At 37.0% G+C, this 19696-nt stretch overlaps 1 protein-coding gene across 6 annotated transcripts in view; it reads left to right on the top strand.

Annotated features, from left to right (window-relative positions):
• Positions 1-19696, top strand: part of COBLL1 (cordon-bleu WH2 repeat protein like 1) — a 77786-nt gene that overhangs the window by 17794 nt on the left and 40296 nt on the right. The window contains exon 1 of one of the 6 annotated variants that reach the window (XM_088168134.1): positions 5316-5623. The exons of 4 other annotated variants lie outside the window; for them this stretch is intronic. The gene's annotated coding sequence lies outside the window, so the exon portion shown is untranslated. Of the gene's footprint in view, positions 1-5315; positions 5624-15407; positions 15430-19696 lie in introns of those variants that run through there. One more of the 6 variants, XM_088168135.1, reaches the window with a different exon arrangement.

The raw sequence follows: 19696 nt of genomic DNA on the forward strand, positions 1-19696 counted from the left end.
TTAACTTTCCATGGGAATGTAAGAATGTGCCTTGCAGTGCTGGCTAGGAGTAATTTTGTGCAGGGTTTGGCTTTTAAAAATTTCTTATACCTAAATATATATGGGTTGTGCAGAAATTTGGACTAAATATTGATTGAAGAAGAGTATTAAATTGTGTGATACTGCGGTTTTTAAGAACTGGACATAAATGTTTTTGCATTGCAATGACAAGAGCTATGCAGCCACTTATTTTCTGTCCTTTATGTTCTTGAACAAATACTTACGTTCAAGGATATTTGAAAAATGGAAATATTTAGTCATCTGCATAAATAAATAACTTTGAAGTTCTCAGATACCCAAGATGTGAAAGCATAGATTATCTTGGTTTGTTTTTGGTTCCACATTGAGTAAGACAGGACTAGGATTAGTAGAATCTTTTCTTTGGTATTTGGTTTTGAGTCAAAATTAGGCTATTTGGTTTGTTTGGTTTTTTTCCCTTTGGTGGGATTGTATGTGTGTGCAACCTCTTACCTAGAGCTGAAAATTCTGTAATGGCACATCAGAGACCAAGTGCTGTTCCAGCTACTAATGTCCAACTAAGAAAGCTTAATTCATTTCCTGCTGTCCAGATATATTCCAAAGCTGTGAAAAATATATACAAATTAACTATGACCACTAATATGCCTTAAATAAGAAAATCAAATAGCAGAAGAAAACATAGTTCAAACAAAAGACATGCTGGTTATTCCATGTGTCTTCTTAGACCCAGCACCCTCAAAGTCCATACTTTTAAGGATATGCCCTTGATGAACAATGTACCTACTTCCCAAATTTGTTCACTTTAACTTTCTATTAATGGCACAGATGTCAATAGAGGGGCAGAGAGTAGTCTATTTGAAGCATATTAGGTTGCATCCAGTGTGTCTATTTGTTGTCTAAATAGTTACTGTGTTTGGAATTGGAGTTCACTTCCATGAGCTGCATTCAGCACGTGACTTGCAGTGTTGTGTACAAACAGTGTCAGAGCTGATGTTGAACTGATGAACTGGGAAGTTCTTGTGTGAAGTGTTGGAAGTGCAGTTACTCAGTGTCTGCACACCAACAATTCAATAGAAGCCTTTGCTATCCCGTTCCAAGCAGAGGAAATAATAACAGACAAATCTTGATAGTAATAATTTTCCTTTGAGTTTTTTGGTTTGCTGGTGGTTTGTTTTGGTATTTTGTTGTTTTTTGGGGTTTTTGAGAGAGAGGTGCCTTACTTACTCTTTTATTAAATACATGGTTTTTAAGCAATATTGACACCAGCTACTGATGTTTTGGTACCAAAATTAATTTACTTTTTCTGGGTCACTAACTTTTTAATTTAGTCTTGGTCAGGCAGAAACCCTTTATTAGCATGCAGAATGCTTTAGTATGAGTCCTCGAAGTAGGCAAATATGTGCTTTAATCAAATTTATATGGCTTTGGCAATCAATGCTATTACATAATCATCTGCCTTATCTAAGTTAAAGTCACAGCTTTATTGGCACATTTCTCTGCCCGTATATTACTGTTATGCTATCTAATAGCAAAATAATTTCCATATACAAACAGTTTTAAAAATACAGGGAGCAATCTTGTAGCAGAAAGAATGACTTATATTTACTTGGCACTTGGAATAATTGCCAGTCGACTCTTGAACTTCTGTCTGGGGAAAAAAATTAAAACTTTCTATATTTTTAGAATTCTTGCCCTCTGGAGTGAGAAAAATGATAGCAGGTGAATTGGTGTTCTGATTTATATTATGGTGCAACTAAACCAAAATACAACTTTTTAAATTTTCATTTATTACTCATGGTACTTTCAAACTGAAATTGATCTAGGATTCCAGCAACTAAAATGGTTGTGCATAGGCATGGAGTGTCTGTTAGTACAGAATCTACTGAAATATCAAATTTATACCTTGAAGTGGCGCTTTTTTTAATAAAGTAGAAAGTAACTTGCAATCCTGGATGACCTCCAACTCTCCTTTGAAAATTGGTTAGTTCACTAAATGAGGAGGAATAGCACTTTTTGCAAATGTTTCTGCTTTAACTCAACTGGCAGGGATTTAAAATATGAGAGAGAAGAAGCCAACAAAGTAGATTAAATAGACTTCTAAGTCTAGCTTTGAAATACTGCTGTACTAAGTGATCTAATTTGGTTGAAATTAAGTATAATTCTTTTATATATGAATATAGAAGGGAAATGTTTTAAAAGCATATGCTAGTATTGAATGCTGTGTTAAGACTTTTTCATATACGTTTTTTAAAGTTAATACTGTCCTTCCTTTCAGAGAAAGAGAAATCTGTTTGAGATTTTGCCATCTAAGCATTGATAAAAAGTCATGGTATAAAGAAAATTCTTTAGGTTTTGTATGAAAATGTACATGCTTTGGGAAGATTTTTTCTTGAATTGCTTCAGAATGAACTAACAAATCCAAGATAGTTATCAATTCTTAGCCTGTCTTTGCAATAGCATTTTTGTGTTAATGCTTTTAAATACCATTTTATGAATTTATAAAATACCCTGACAATTCTGAAGTAGGTGCCTCTTTTATGATGTAATTTATATTCTAGGGACATTTGTTGCTGGAAAATAAGTTTGAAGAAAAACTTCTGAACCACTTCCCTGTTTTATACAGATGGGATTAGATATGCTCTGATTTGTCTGGAAAAGAATTAACTGCCAAGTAGTTTCAAAATACAGCCTACTTGCAGTGCCACCCTGTGGCTTTCTTTTTTCATGGCTTCTATTAAGGCAACCAGTTTCTGTTGCCTCATCCCCAGAGGGATAGTTACTTATGAACTTGTTAAATGTCTGTGCTCCTAGCTGCAGACCTGGTCTAACCAGGATAGTAAAGCACATTTTTTTGCCTGCATTTAGCATTATTTGTCCTTGCTGAAACCTGTTTAGATGAAGAACCAGAAAGAGAATTTCTGAGCAATACTGGTTCATTCACCTACTGCATCAAATCACTAAGCAATGCCTGGTTTGGCCATTGAAAAGGAAAGATCACACTGGAGTTGGATAGGAAAATGTGTCATTTCTCAGCAATAACTTGAAGGACTATGATAATTGGTCTCAGCAGTTCCAGCAAAGTTACATATGCAAATATTTTATTTCTAGGTAATCAGTTTTCTAGGCAGATGGTTTAACTTTAAAATTAGACTGTCTAGGTAGACATAACACTGCTTATGGAGGTAGTTGATTTTATTTTGTATTCAAGACGTTTGCATTTTTGTTGACTTAAACTGAAGGATGTCAAAGGCTTTGTTTCTAAGAGCAGTGTTATGCTTTGAAGTAGTAGTGCTTTACCTTGCACCATTTTACAGAGTTGCTCAAATCTCGGTGGGATAAGTACCTGAATGTTTATGTTCATATATAGGAAGTAATATAATGTGGAAGATGTTTCACACCAAGCAAACACATAGGAAGCAAGTTTTCAGCACTGCTCCTGTTTGGCATATCTTGGAGAGGAAAAGCTTTGCCATCCTCACAGTCAACTTAGGTTTAGTAACACGTCTGGATGAGAGGTGGGATTTTAGCTGTGTATTTTCTTGCTGTCATTCTGGCAGGGAGCAGCAGAACAGCCCTTCTGCACAGGTGGGAGCAGTAGCATCCCTGCTCAGTGGGGTCTCAGCAGCATTCCCTGGGCTTGTGGCCACAGCCACCACCTCTGCACCCCCTAGGCCCCAGCGTTTGGATACCCATTTGGGTCAGTGCTCTTAGTGTTGTGAGAGTTTTTATTGTGGTACTTCGAACACGCTTTCAGTGTTTTCTTGCTGCAGGAGTGTTTATTGGAAGCAAAGACACTTCCCACTCGCTCTGCCGTTGTGTCCGTGCCTGCCCCAGCGCCGTGCGGAGGCAGGCGAGTGACTAAGGGGACAAAGCGAGTCTGGGCTAGCACAGCCTCAGCCTTGCTGAGACACTCTGGGCTCCAGCCTCTGCACCCAGGGCTTGGTGTTTCTCAGCAAGAGAAAGGAAAAATGTAGAGCATGGTAAGTATCGGGCTGTATACTTAATGCGTCTAGGCTTTTCTGATAAGCAGCTGCTTATATTTACATTTGTCTCCTAATTAAAAAAGTTATACTTGATCTTTTTTGGGAAAGTGGATGCTTCTTTTTCCAAATTAACATATTTTGTGTGTAAATTGTAAGTAGAGCTGTATGATTGTGGTATCTGAGTTCTTGCAGAATCCTAAAAGCTGACCTGGAAATACCTGATGCTGCAGTCCATACCTGTAGTTGTCGTGTTTGTTGGAAAGTTTCGTAGTAAAAGTTGGAAAGTCTTAAATAGTAAGAGATAAAAATGCAGTTTTTGTCTTCCAGTGTTGTCAGGATGATTCCGTTCTTTGGCAAGCAGGCTTGTGCTTCTTTTATTTATCATTTTTATTACAAATGCAGTATGTATCTAAGCAAAATGATGGACAAAAAGCTTACAAAGAAACAGTTAAAAACCGTACTTTATTTTTGTCAAACAGTTTTGAGTCCTATAATACTTGCAGTTAAATACATATTTTGCTAAGTCTGGATTTCCAGGTAGGAGCAAGCAAAGGTAGAAAGCGATGTGAGGAACAGAGACACAAGTTTGATTACTTGTCTTTATTTAGGAAGCTCGTTCTTTCTACTGCACATCAGGCTTCTGAGATATTGGGGTTTGTAAACTTAAGTGTCTGTGATTTAAGTTAATTATTGCAGAAGTCCTTTAGGCTGCTATAAATTGCAATGGAAGGAACAAGTTAATTGTACTTTAGATTTTGAGTTTTGTTTTTAAAATGACTCAAGTATAAGTCATGGACAGTTCTGATTACTCCTTAAAACAGAAGACAGAATATGGAAATGTACACATAAATGTAGGTTCTTTTGTATCGCAGGTCCTGACTTGCGTCCTTCCTGTACTAGTATTTTGCCTGGCACAATGTTTCCTTCAATACCATGGATCACAAAAGAACTGTAATTGTATCTTAAGAAAATGTATTTCCAAACTTGTATACTGTGTATCAAAGTCTCATTAGTCCAGTATTTTGGATAAAAGCATGTTAGTGTCTCTGGTGGCTTTTCACTGGGAGAGAAAAATCGCTGCTCACTATTGAGAAAGTGAAATTCATGACTGTACTGTAAGCCCTGCCATATCCTTTTGATAGGTGCTTTTGTTTATGTCTTTCTTTAAAATAAAATTTCGAATATTGTCACAAGAGCTCACCTCTGAAACTTTCTGTCTCTAGGAACCTTTCTGAAAAGACACATTTTGGATTGTACAAACAGCCAAGAAAGGGAGAGGAAAACAGCAAAACACCCAAGGGTGAATTCTGGGATATGCTGTCTCTAACTTGGAATGTTTGATGTTTTATAGGAAAAAATATTGCCAGAAATAGGCAAACAGTTTCAGTAAGTGACTTTCTGTGAAGGCTTGCAATGTTTACAGGACTACAGTAAAACACTGAGTCATAAAAACTTGGTGTATTGTATTCTTAAGTTTAAAACTAGATAGTGCAGATAAAGCAGACCGAATGTTCTGTGACTGTAACCGTAATAATGTAATGCTTTCCTAGCAGCACATCAAGACAAAACTCCTAGAAACACTTGTGAATTTGCTGTGGTATAAGAGGCCTATTACTGCATGGGTAAATATATTCTTTTTTCTCTCTTTGTCTTTTTTTTTTTTTTAACATTTGGTAGAATTTCAATGCTTGTAGTACATGCAAATAGCAATGTTTAAATATTTGTATCACCTCCTCTTTTAATCTTTTCTGAGTAGGTAGAAAATCAAGGGCATGGTCCAATTATGTGTAGAGCTTTTTAAGAACTTGGAATGTATTAGTATACAAAATTTTGTTAAGCATTTCTGTGCCATTACACAGAGCAGGCAGTCTGCACAGGCAGTGTGGCACTGTGTGATGAGCTGAGTGCCCCATGCAGTGAGGGAAGGTTATGGAGCAGATTACCTAGGGTGAAATCCCGTGGCTTGTACAGGACAACCAGGGGGTCTGTCCCAGCCAGCATGTTTTGGTAAAGGCATTTTATTCAAATAGCATTTTCATCATACCGACCTGTTACATTTGACCTTCTTTGAGATATCTTAAACTGTTTTGTAATCTCTGCTTTATCTACAATGAAGTCTGTATTTTGGAAGGCATGCTTCCTTATCTTTTATTTTTTTGTCTTTGTTGATTTGAACTTTCTTCTACAGAATGACAGAGAGAATCCCCAAACATGACTAGCTGGTGTGATAGACTCCCAGTTTAGTTGTCTGAGATACTGATTCCAGAGACAGATGCTTATCTGAATTAAGGAGGTTATGTGTGTGTGCATTAAGTAAGAAAGAACACTGTACTGTTCTTCCTCATTCCTGTCTCGTGGGTAGCAGGGAACCTGAGGCATGTTCCTTCCCACATGCTGTCTTTATAGCCATGGACTTCTGCTCCCCAGACAACTTCTTACCCCTCTGGAATGAAGACCCTCTTGTAAATCAGTTTCAGCTTCTGTAAAACAAAACTCTTTTCTGAGTTGTTTGATGTCATTATTAAAAAGGGGAGGACTTTCTATGCAGATTTTAGTATTTATCCTTGTTGTACAATTAACTGTAAAATTTTTCCATTGTCTTGTGTATACTTCACTTTGAAGAAGTACCTGAAACTTGCATGACAATGTTTATAGCTGTAATATACATCAGTTTTTTCTTTTTGTCATCTGATAAGCACAGAAACTCAAAACATTAAGAGAGCTGTTGCACCAGCTGCACTGTTCTGAAAAATGAAGTGAGGGAGTCCTGGGTGAAGCAAACACAAGGTGTCCTTGCTTCACAAACTACTGTTTAACATTGAAACATTGAATTATTTTTAACTTTTTGGTTTGGAAGGATAGGAGCGAGTGTTACTGAACTTGACCAGAGGTACAGGTTTATAAAAACTGCATTATACTGTGTGTAAATATTCAGAACAAGAAACTTGTTTAACTTCTTAATAAAGATACATCTAAGTTTCTTGCTGCAACACTGCCATGGAAAGATCTGTCACAGTACAGACTGTTCTGTCAAGGAATGGATATGATTATGGAAACTTTTATGTGAAACTGGATCTGAAAGTTTCTGAATTAAAATATGGGATTTTTCCAGAAGAAAATAATTGTACGAACTTTATTTTGTCTATTCTTTTTTTTATTGGCCTTTTAGGTCTCAGAGTGAGTTTAAGTAAGCACTGTAACTCTGCTTGGAGCTGTAGTTCTCAGATCTCTAAAAACACTCTGGGTTTTTTCAGTTGGTTTCTGGGTGTGCTTCACTGTTGAGCCCAGTAGTGACATTTAGTGTTCCAGAAAGTCTTTGAAGCACATGGCTCACACTTCTGCTGGTTAAGGAAGATAATACTGCTTCAATTCTTCTTGATGTCAAAATAAATTGTGAAGAAATGGGAGGACTGCAAAATCTTACAGAACAGTCACAATAATAATATTAATAATAATATGTTTGTTAGAGAATCCAAATTCTCTTTCCCTGCCATTTTTTGTCATAAGTGAGCTTGCTGGACTAAAAAGATATTTTTAGCATTATAACTTTTAAATATTTGAATACTGTCTCTTTTTAACTATGTAACTTCAGTTACAAGTCAGGTTTTCCACATTATGTTGCTTTCATTATGGCTTGGCAGTGGCTATCCTCTTTTGAAGCTCTAGCACTTCAAAGAGCTGTGTGGTTGTTTCCATTTGTGCTTGGTATCAAGGGTGTCACAATTTCTCAATGTAGTTTTTCGGTGATGGCAGTTAAAAAAGGAAAAAATTCAGCAACAGCACTCAATAATATTTTGGGACTTGGTTCTGCCAATCCAGCCTGTTCCTTGTTCTGTAGCACCGTGTGGGTTACCTGGAGGTGTGGCTGCAGCTGGGGAAGGCTCTCCTGGCTTGGGCTGCAGCCTTGGCCTCACAGCATGAGGAGCATAGTAATGAGGGCTCAGTATTATCTGTCAGTAGCTAGCATGGGGTTACTAAAATCCAGAGGGTTTTTAGTGCTGAATTCCACATCTATTTTAACCATACTGTTTAGTGGCACAAGTTACCTTGTGGGAATAACCTGAGCAGACTTGTGGTGATTCTATTTTTTTTCTTCCTCTTTCTTGATCGGAGATTTAGGGATAACACTGTATGCTGTTAACCATATGTCATATTTCAAGCTTTGGTGGATGATTATAAACTGGAATTTAAAAAAGGAAATTATGTAAGCATTAATCAATGATCTTACAATAACATTGTAGCAATGGACCCATAGTTGTTGATCCTAGCTTTTCTGTAGGGGTTGTTTGGTGTAATGTGTATTGGCAGAATTCTCTGAGTTGGTATCTTCAAATAAAAACAAGCTGAAACTTCCCAGAGGCAGCTGAATTAGGCCTGTTCATGGCTTTCCTGCCCACGTGCTCTGCTAAATAAAATAATACAGTTGTTTCACGAAACGAGGGCTATAAAGGTAGCTTTACTGTGACATTTAATCTATCTTGAGAGCTTTCCCAGAAATATGAATGTAGTAATTATATGATTAAAAAACAAGGAAACTTTTTGGGTTGTGCACTTCCTCAGGCTATTAACCTAACCACTAATTAACCAACAGGAAATTCCAGACCTGAAAGTTTCATTATTGCTATACTGAACTGTGAAAATGTAAGTGTGTTAATGAGGATTTCATTATAGCCATCTGTAACTTGTTTTTAAATTGTGTCAAGGCAGGAAAAACATAATATACCATCTGCTACCTAGCTATATCAAATTGACATGAAAAATATTGGAAAAAAGCCCCCCAGTTTACAACCCTACTTGTCTCTTATTTCTTATCTTTTATTCCTGGCAACCATTAATCCCATGTCAGTACTACTTACCAACATGTAGTAACGTGTCATTTACTCCTTAAATGATGTATTTGGTTCTTTTAGACATTTCTGTATTGTAACATGTGTACCTGGGGGGGAGGAGATGCTGTCTTCCCAAAATGATAATTTCTGGTTGATTAATGACCTCTTAATTTTAGTGTCATGTTCTCTCAGGTATGTCTGAATCACCAAAACTCAGAAGTTGAGGATTGTCTTGCGATTTGCAGATCTTTTTGATTTTAAGTTAAAAAAACTTGTGGATAACATCTATTATTATGCTCTTATTCTCTGACCTAGTGAACATGAATTGAAGCATTTTGCTCATCAGACACTGGAGGTTTTGCCGCTTTTTTTTTACCTTAACCCTTGTGTTCCTCTGCAGAGCTTAATTGTCACAAGCTATCCCAAGTCCCTTGATTTCTGATTCTCTTTGACCTTAACAGTGAGGGAAGTTGTCATGTATTACCTTGCACTTACCGAGAACTGTTACAGATTCTTGATTGTCAGATGTTTGTAGGTGTAATGCAAGCAGAGCTGTAGGTGAGAAGCTGGTGGTGGTCCTGTGGAAAAAGTTACAGAATTTGCTCTTGGAGGGCTGGGACAGAGAATTGGCACAGAAGAAAATACTAAAACAGCTTTGGAATAACGAGGCAGATCCTTTGTAGCTGTGATGAAATAATGATGCAGTAAAGTAAAAAGATGTGCTAGTGTTTGTGTATTGCCTTTTGTGGTAGTTGGATCTATAATGTTGAAATGAGGAGAAAAGGTTGTAATTGAGGTGGAGAAGTGAAAGGGTCAGGCACCAATTTATTAAAGTCATACTGTCAACAGCAGCCCAAAATAAAGGCTTGTCCTTTAGTCCACAGATGTTTTCTGAGTAGGCACACTCTATTTTTTGTTCTGAATTTGCACAGCAGCTACGACAGCTTTGTTGAAGTGAGGGCTCTTAAGTACTACCTTATTCAGGACAAACTAAATTTGGTGGCTGAATTTAACAATGAAAATCTGTTTCTTTGCAGACTCATGCAACAAGTGCAGTTAGACTAAAATGAGGAGCTCTTTGGTGTAGCAGTGTATCTGCAATGTAAATATCTTAAGGCTGTGGAAAGAGGAAACAATCTAAGAGCTGTGCTGACCAAATGTAAGAGGAAAATTCTGCTGGCACAGTCATGCCTGTCCTTCAAAAAGCTCCTGGTCTCTACCCCAAAGCATTTTAGGAAACTGAACAAACATGACATAAGACAGTAAATCTTGTGTGGTTATGTATTTTGTCCCAATAAGAACAGCAATATGGGAAATATTCTGCTATGAAGGTGAGGGCATGCCACCTTGGAGTTTCATAGAGATTTGTGCTGGAATTCTTAGTTCAGCATGTTAATAGTCTAGGAAAGCAGCTGAATAGTAAGGTGATACTTTGATGATGGTATAAAGTTTATTCATTGTAATAAGAATACTGCAAGACTCTGAAGACTTGCAGAAAGGTTTTTCAAATTAAATGAGATTAAATTCACTTTAGATAGACTTATTACAAATCAGTTTGCCATGTGTGTTAGCAAAGGAAGAGAGAACAAAAGGGAAATCAGGATTTCACCAATGTGTAAATCTCTAATGACAATACAATGTGTGGTTCTGGTCTCTGCTGTATCCACAGGGATGTAGTAAACAGAAGAAGGTTCAGAGAGGATCAAGAGAATGGTCAAAGGTGAGATATGGCTTAAGGGACATGAGAGCTGAGACCATGTCACTGTGTTCTTACATTTACCTTTTGTTCATATGCCAGTTTGTCGTGCTCTAACAGTTCCAAGTAAGTGAAAAGAGAACGTGCAGCAGAATTGTCTAATGATGATGCATGAAATCCATAAAACAAATGTTAACTAATGGTAAAATAATTAAGTCCCACTTATTGTTGAGTGATGATACAATCTGAAATCAACTTTCCTCATTGATGTGTGACTTGCATAAGAAAAAGAAGTTCTTGGTCTGCTTCCAAGCCATTTGGAAGCCTCTTGTCTATGCTCTCTTCTCCAATTCTTTTTGATTTAATGAAACTATTTGCCTTTCCCTGGAGACTTGACTGTGTTTGGTCCATCACAGATGAGATGTCAGCTCAGTAGGTACAAAGTAACTGAAAAAACAGTATTTAATAAAGCAAGAATTTAATCTGGAAGAATGCCATTCTTACCCTGGTAATCTGTGTTTCCTGCTATTCTTGCTGCCTTCAGACTTTAGTTTCTCATGGATTTTATTTTAAAAAAATAATCATTACTATTTCAGGGTTAGATGAAATATCAGATAGTTTTTAAAAAAGGGTCTTTTGTTTATAATAATAGAGACAATAGGTTCAAAGAGTTCCCAGCTTCACAGATAGGTCCCTATTGGGGATTTTTAAAACCAGATAATTCTGAGAAGCTTTTCCATATGCACATTATTGATACACATCCATTGAGTTCTAACAGTGCATTGGGCTTTTGGAGTTGTGGTTTGGATTTGTTGGTTTGGATTTTTTTTTTTTTTTTTTTTTTATTTGTTTGGGTTTTTTTCCCCCATTGCAAAGTTACTAAATGCTCTGGGTAATCACAGACAAATGAATCTGAAAGTATTAAAGATCTAAAAATGAATACTGGGAAAGTTTTGGTTTCTTTTCTCACTAGTACATGAAAGTCTTAACTTTTTGGTCTTGGAAACAATTCTATGGATTAAAGAGCATGAAAGATCTGTACTCAAATGTGACCTGTGCAGGGACCTCTTTGGGAAGTGTTTTATATTTAGCCCTATAATGTCATTCTATTTAGCAAAATAGAATTCTTTTGCTTCTTTTAAATATACACACTAGAAATTACAAAATAAATGCAGTTTATGGTGCATTCACATACATTGCCTTTCATTGCTGATACTATCCAGTTATGTTTCAGTTTAGGAAGTGTTGCTGCACAGCAATGTTAGGGTTTTAAGGGGGTGTTTTTTGAAAAAATGAGAAGTACTTTAAAATTCTAAACCAAATTCTAAGAAAACTTTTATATTCCATTCCTTTATATGCTGGTTTTCTTTTTTTTTCCTAATACCCTGTGTAAACTCTCCTCCTTCCTCATCTTTTAAAATTCTCACAATTTTACCTTCCACAAGTGTTCTGGGAACTTAAAAACAAAACCACAAAACCCCAAATCCCCCAAAAGCAACTAATCTATGCTGAGTGATACTGGGGAAAAAGTAAAAGTAACTTCTGTCAGATGAAGGAAAAATGGCCAGGTACATACTTGTAGAAATGGAAAACCTTTCTGTCCTTTCAGGTTATCTGAAATGTTGGACACATTGCTTGTGGTCAGTGGTATTAAATTCTGTTGGTCACTCCCTGAATGAAAGCCCTGTAATTTTTCAACAGTGTTTCATTTACTGCTTAATCTATGAAAGCCATAAGGAGGATATAACCACAAGAGAACAGCAGGACTAAAAAAAAATCAGATATTTTATTACTGTGAGTATTAATTTTATGTTTCTAGCTGTAGCCATTAGACCCAGATAATAATTAAAGCCTCCAAGGGAAATTCTCAAATATTGTGTCCTGTGTGGGACATACCAGCCCCAGGCAATGTGTTGGTGTTTTAGCCAACATTGATACCCTTCATTCACCAGACTTCTCTTACAGGCAGTCTGGCTGCATCTGCATAAGTGCCCTCTCCAGCTTATCAACCAAGTGAAAGGATTTTTATTCTTTTATTATTAGCTATTGAAGTTTGGTTGCAGAGTGCATTTGGCTTGGAACACAACTCATTCATCTGATTGTTTCATTCAACCTTACACATATTTAGGCAAAGTGATTTAGATTTCTCCTTTGTCTGCCATTAGTGTGGGATGGATGCTGGTGATAGGACTTGTCAGGTAGGAGAGGTTAGGTAAGGAGCTGTCAGTAATGTTTACTGAATGCACACAGGCATTCGCACAGATGTTTTCCTCTCACTGAAGCAGTACTCAAGCCACTTTGAAACACACTGTGGCCTGATACAGATCTAGAAGCAACATTTACCAATGATAGAAACTTGCCACAGGATGTTGCCACTGATGACAGCACTTGCCCAAAGAGTTTGTTGACTGCATTCCTTCCCAATCCCTGGGCAGACTCAGCTGCAGCAGCCCTCCCATGGCTGAATGCATTAGGGCTGACTTTGGGAAGAGGTAACTGAATCAAGAATTGCTTTTAAGCTGCTTTTAAGCAGCTTCTGGTTTTAATTGACAATGAGGTCAAGCTTCTGTAAATTATCCTACTTTAAACACTTCTGGGGTTTGGGTTTTTTTTGTTTTGTGTAAATATTGTACTTAGCTTGTGAAATTGATTTGTGAAAATCTTAAATTTCAATAATTTTGTAGGTAGTACTGATCAAATTAACTGGATGTAAGTGGCTATTTGCCTCTGTTGTCTAAATATTCCGTTAATCCCTAGAATATGCTCACCTGAGGTGTGTAGTTGAATATCTCACAGGCAGAGAAATGGGGAAGGCTAAAAAGCATGGATGGAAGGATCAGTCCTAATTCTAAAAGTCCCCATTAAACTTGTTTTGTGCAAATAAAAGGGGTGCGGAAAACAAGATTGGGTTCTTTTTATGGTATAAAGCCACAGAAGACATAACAAAGCTACTTAATACTCTCTCTTGAATTGGCTGAAGTAGATATGTCAGGATTACAGGCTGTACAAATCTCTAGATGTACTCTGTGGGCTGTTTGGTCAGGTGGTGGGATTATAAATAGGTAGGCTTACTGATGTCAGCAGCAGGGGAAAGGAACAACAGCGAGCTTGCCATGCCCACACTCACACCCTCCCTTCTACCTCCATATGCTATTGAGGGAAACCCACCTGATATTAATGGAGGAGAACCACCTGTGCTGTCGTGGGGGTAAGCAGAAAAGTGGTGTAATCAGTTTTAGCTATTGCTCTTCCTTCTCCTTGCTTAGAGACTGCAGAATGGCTTCAAAGTAATGCTTGTGTTGTGTTGTCCTAACATCTGCTTTGAGGAAAAAACATTTACCAATAATTATATACCTGCAGTAGCATGTAAATCCTTGCTCTTGGAGGGAACTCAGAATTCAGGTGTAGGGCAGTACATGAATTGCCAGAAGTTAAATATAGGCCTCTATGAAGAAAGAAGAATTAACATCTGTTATCCTTTTTCAGACAAAGTATGTAATAATTCTACAAAAGGTTTTTAAAATCCTAACTCTGGCTTTGAGGTGAGGGTGTGTAAAGACATTTATCCATGTGGGCAGACTGCTGAAATTTTAGTGGTACATTTCTGGGTATAGAAGCTGTTGCCTATTTTATTTTAAGTTGATATTTGGTGCCTAGAAGCTCAAATGAGATTTTTGAGTTTATTTTAAATTATTATTTCATGCAGACTGTTAGGCTTTTCTGGTTTCTTTGATTTGCATTCATCAAATTTTGATCGAAAATTTTGTTGGGGAAAAAAGCCTCACTAGTTTGTCGTAATACCTTGTAAAGGTTGATTCTTTTAGTGTTTAATTTAACACAATCCTTGCTGTGTATTCTGTGTGTTCCTTGTATGTTGTATACTGGTTTCATTTATCATTAAAAGCATTAAAATATTTTGTAGTACCTAATTAGACTAAATTCCTAAATGACTGGACAATGCCAAGATGGACTTTGCTTACAAAGAAAGAATTCAAGAAACAGTGTTTAGTTGAACTTCTTGTAGAAGTCAGTATGCTGCTGGCACTGTGTCATCTGTTAGCATGTTAAAAACTCAGCAGTGAAGTTGGCTGTAAATTGGCTGTGGTAGAGAAAGTTGGAAAGGATGCAGGAATGAATATAGAAGTTAAGTATAGTAGTTAAGAGCAAAGCATTCATTAGGAAAGTTTCTTTACATTCCCCAGAGCAGACTGCTGATGATTATAATCATTATTATATAAATAACAATTTTTTCCTACTTTATATTTAATGCTGAATACCTGTACCTTTTTACAGAAAGTGCAGAAAGTACAGAAAGTGCTTTCTAATGGAAGTAGTTGGTCATCCAAAATAGCTTTGGTGTTACTCTCATGCAGGGAGCCAACTTTCTTCAAAGAAATATCTTCTTTCTTTCTTGACCTCTTGCCCATTGCAAGAATCCAGTAAAGATTGGATCCCGGGGATTTTGAGTGTGCAGATATAAGCAGAGAAGGCAGATAATGACAGCTCTTGTGTGCAGATGGTGATGAATTTGGAGACAAAATAAGAGCATTCTTTTGGGGCCCTGAGCTGCCAGCCAGTGAGGGAGGTAAAGTTAAAGTAGGACAAAGGGGAGGGAGCTCCTGCTGTCAGTGGCTGCAAAGGTGGCCATGAAAACTGCTGGTGGGGTTTGTGCTGTGCAGAGAGCTGGCATGGGACCTGTGGCTCTGCTCCCTGCAGCCCATTGCCCCTCACAGAGTGCCTGAGATGAGGCTGGGGCTCCAGCAGCAGCACTGGCATGTGCGGACCCTGTGACCCTGGTCCTGAAGGTGAAAAGGTTTTTCCACTTTGTTTTTTGAGGAAGATGCAGGTAGGAGAGTGAATGTTGAGGCAGTTGTCAAGGATGAGCAGGAGAATCTGGTGGCAGGTGGGTACTCAAAGCATTTCTTAGTTTTGCAAGCAGTGTTAGCCCAAGGTGCTTGGTGTTTATTTTTGAGGAACTATAGCTACAGTCCTTATATTTTGGGAAAAACCTCTTTATTACATCAGACTTTTCCAGATACTAACTGCCAAGATGCTCCTCTTGAAATCTAATAAAGAAAATGCCTGGCTTAGTATAATTTCTTAGCCTGAACTTAACTCTTTTTTTTACTTTCTTTTCTGTAATGAGTAAGGATGTCTGTGTCAGAACTCTATAATTCATCCTATGTCTCATGGCATCTGTGTATAAATGCATATGGATGCACACAGAAGGATATTTATATTTAATCTTGCTCAGGATAGGAAACTTTTCCTGCATCCCATTCCCTTCCAATACTTAACGTCATCTCTGTTCTTCAGTTTAATAAATTCTCCTATTTCTGGCTTACATGAATATACAAAAGATTTTAAGTGTTATCGAGCTCTAGGTAGATAAAGGATATAACTGCTAAGAGAAAGTTTCTGGTGAATGAAGAACTTTCTAAAAGGGAGAAATCTTGTTCTGTTCAAAATGCCTCCAGAAAGAGTGAAAATAAATTGTAGTGCTTTCTAAAGTTGCATTGCCATGCTGTCTCAGTTATTTTTCCCGTATCTGAATTTTCAGCTGGGAAGTGCTACTGTTGTAGCTAAACCCAGCCTTCTACAGCAGGTAAAAGGAAAGGGGTTGGATTTTGTTGCCTGTTAGTGTAGAGTTTCTTAGCTGCTGTCCTGCAGCACTGTCTCTGTTACCCAGCTCCATCTGCAGCCACGTAGCTGTATTTGAGGCATGTATGTCTATGAGGGAAAAGGGAAGGGTCTGTATTGGCCTCTTTCCTGCCTGCTGTGATGCTGAGCAGCTCTGCTTTTCTTTTCCTTACCTTTCCCAGCCTCTAAATCTGTCCAGTCCCTGCCTCCAGTGTTAGTTCTAAAACATGATTTTGAGCAGGAGAAAAAAGCAGCAGCAGCAAAGCTCAGATTATTAACAATTCTTCCTTCTATTGATGTTCAGAATAGCAGCTGGAAAAGCCAAGGGCAGAGCTAGGTGCTTCATCTGCAGGCTTTGAAAAAACAGTGGCAGTATACCTGCTTTCATGGCTGGGGGTAACAACCAGAAGGACAGATTCAGGTTTTGGTTTATTTACAGCCCTTTGTTTTATTTATTACAGCCCTTAATTGACTTTTCTTATTAGTCATGGAAGAAAAACAGCTGTATGAGCAACCTTTTTAGCAGTTCTTGATAAAGATTTAAGAGTTTATTTTTAGTGGAGATAACATACTTTGCTTGAGTTTTAAGTATTTGTTAGATTTATTAGTGTATCAAAGGTTAAGCTCCCCCTTTCAGATCAAGCTGCTCTTTGTTTTCTTTTCCTGTTTATTCAGCCAGTTATATATTACTCAATTACTGTTACAGATTTACTGCTTTCTCTTCCCTGCTCTCCTTTTCTGTTAGACTGTTTTTGTAACTGTAAATATAATAAAGGCTAACTGAGCCATACAAGGTTTTAATAGTTTTGAATGCCATTCAGATTTTTTGTTCTTTCTTTTGGTAGTGAATCTAGGTTACATTTTTGCATTTTTTACTTTGAGGAAAGGTTGCAAAAACAGATATAAGTATCTGCTTTCTGCAGAGATGTCACATATGGATATGCCAAGTTTGTATTTATATTCTGTGTTAGCCCTATTTACTTCAGAAGTGTAAGTTCTCAACCTCTTTAGATGTAATGTCATTGGAACTAATTTTTCACTTCATTTTATTTGTTAGTTTTAGTTAGGGGTTTGGTTTTTTCCAGGAGAAAAAGAAGTACTTCTCTTGGCACAACAGAATGTGTTGTAACAAAACTTTTGTATGAGAACACATTTCTATAATCTCTCACTAATAATAATAAACTTTATGCTAATTTAGAGGAGAAAGTTTTTTTTGTTTTTTTTTTTTTTTAATCCTCTATTGCCTGCTAGGATTCTGAGCTTTTGGCTCTCTTCCTAAGAGCAAAGTGATTCTTATGCCCAGAGGGGAGCTAACTGTGTTTTGTTGGATGGTACAAGACAACACTAAGTCAGCAGCTTTCTGTTCTCAGGGATTGGGTCTTTCATATGTTTTAAGTGAGCTTGAATAGATCATTGTAATATTAGCTACGATTTGGCTTTGAAGGGAAATTAATTAATATTATTAAATTTATAAATTAATAAAAATTTATAAATTATAAACATGCCCATAATACAGATCTGTGTTTATGTTGTCTCAGAATTGCTTCTTTTTCCTTGTAATTACAGAAAACATTTAATGAATTATGGCTCAAATACTGTTGCTTCTGTTTTTAAGATTGCCACTGCCATGGGGACAGATAATCAGAGGGGGCAAATGTCTGTTCCAAATGGTCTGGAGGGAACTGAAGGATTCATTTGCTGCTTTCTTGCTTTTAGTGTGAAGCAGACATCCAGAGATTCCATTAAGCTTTCACCTTACTGTCATGGTTACCGTCCCAGTTCTGTGATTTATTTCTCTCTAGGATAAGACTTAAAAAGAAAATCTTCAGAGCACTGAGGCTAGCTAGGGGGTAAATCCACGCATCCCATTGACTAGGGAAACTTTCTCTCACAAGATCTTTAAAAACATGTCCTGATTTCAGGGGTGCCTTCTTTTCTTGATCCACTTTATTGAAAGGGAGCGAAAATGCATTTTACTTTTTCATTTGCTTTCTTTATAGCAGAATAAAGGCATGAGTAAGAGAACATCTGTAGATGATTTGTTGTTTGCTGAAACCTCACTGAGTAAATCAATAGAGATAATCTTCAAAGATCACTTAATTAGTAAATTTATCACCCATAGCATTACTACTGCCATGTCAGTTGATATATCAGTTGCACTATGAATTATTGTGTTGGCAGAGCTATATACCCAGTGCCTTATTTTATGCCATAATATTTTCCTCTATTTCTAAAATACCAGTATTTACAATATTTGTATCTTTTCAGTCTTTGGAATATGTATAAAGAAGTGCCCTGTAAAATAACCTGTTATCACAAATGATTTACAAACTGTAAAATTTCAATTTCCTGTACCTGGAAATTGAAATTAAATTGTGTTTTTGAACTTGTTTTTTTTTCTTGGTACCTATTGAACCACCTGCTAGACTCAATACCTGTACAGTATGACCTCACATTCTTCCCCAGATAACTAAACGGATGAGTTTAAAATCTGAAAGATCATATTTCTCTCTGGAGCAGATAGAGCAAATATTTTTCCTTTATATTGTCCTACATGTATCATAAGCCTGGCTTGAAGGGATAACCTAAGAATGGACATTGTTTGACTCTCATTGATCCATACCTTGATCTTAACATCTAACTGGTGCTTTTATAGTAGAAATAAAGAGAGCTTGTATATCAAACAGTGATATTGATGTTGAGATGAAAGCCCAGTATCAAGGCTGATAGTCATGTTACATAGATGTTCTGGGACTGGCACAGCAAATATTTGGGCTGTTTAACGTTAAGGAAAAATACTAGAATACTACTATATGTCTAACTTAAAAGTAACCTTTTTTGAAGCACTTAGTGGCATCCCACGTTTTGTATAGAAACCTGTGTCCCTGGTAATAATTTAGTGAAGATGAATAGAATTTATTTTTAAAGTATTTTTTCATTTATACTTAGGCATGAAATATATAGGAGTGACCTGCCTTGACAACTTCAGTCATGTGCTGCACTGTGAGGAGCAGATCAGATAGTAATGCTGCAGTTGTCTCCAAGCTTTTTCCTAGTGGGCAGTGTTTGATCTTGAAGACTTGCAGTGGTGCTGCTGTGAAACTATTATCCACAAAGAGGGAACAGAATAAACTCAATCTAGTAGACAGATTTGTTCTGTGAGTGTTAAAGATGAATACTGGGCTGGAGCCTAAATATTTTGTATACCTGTTGGCCAAAATTGATGTTTCATTGTCAAAAAAACCAAATCTGTGTTTTTAATATGGGCCTGAAGTCTTGTTCAACTGTTCCTTATTTGAGAAGATTGTGTGTGAGGTTTTGGCTGTCTGCTTCTAAGACATGGCAGTGAAACAGCATTATTGCAGTGGTCAGGAGAGCATTCTAATAATTGCTTCAGATGAGAAGCTGAAGACAGGAAAAGCTCTAGAAGAAGCTTTGTTATAGTGGACTTTTTCCTCTCATGATATGGTCTTAGTAGAGTTAAATCTTCTTCTGACTATGAGTGAAAATAAAACAAACTGCTGCCTGCA

This window comes from Sturnus vulgaris, chromosome 7 (genome assembly GCF_052056855.1).
Source record: "Sturnus vulgaris isolate bStuVul1 chromosome 7, bStuVul1.hap1, whole genome shotgun sequence".
Taxonomy (NCBI): domain Eukaryota; kingdom Metazoa; phylum Chordata; class Aves; order Passeriformes; family Sturnidae; genus Sturnus; species Sturnus vulgaris.